Here is a 357-nt window from a genome sequence, read left to right as displayed (position 1 = left end):
ACCACGCTTCAGGCGTTTTACGACATCATGACTTTGTTCAATTTGTTTCTTTGGAATTTCAATTCGAGCAGGAGCATTTACAGCATGTATATATGATTTAGTTACCCCTTTTGTATCTGTAAATGCATCTGGTATTTGATTTGCTATTCTTTGCAAGTGCACAATTTGATGTACATCTTTTTCACATTTTTGTGTTCTTGGATCCAAATGTAACAATTATGATACATACCATGTAATTTCTTTTTCGGTATGTTTCTTGTCTCCCCTTAACATTGGGAAGATTTCCTCATTAAAATGACAATCAGCAAAACGTGCTGTGAACACGTCGCCTGTCTGAGGTTCAAGATATCGAATGAT

The sequence above is a fragment of the Primulina huaijiensis genome, chromosome 13, assembly GCF_012295235.1.
Source record: "Primulina huaijiensis isolate GDHJ02 chromosome 13, ASM1229523v2, whole genome shotgun sequence".
Taxonomy (NCBI): domain Eukaryota; kingdom Viridiplantae; phylum Streptophyta; class Magnoliopsida; order Lamiales; family Gesneriaceae; genus Primulina; species Primulina huaijiensis.
Note: the sequence above shows the minus strand (reverse complement) of the source record.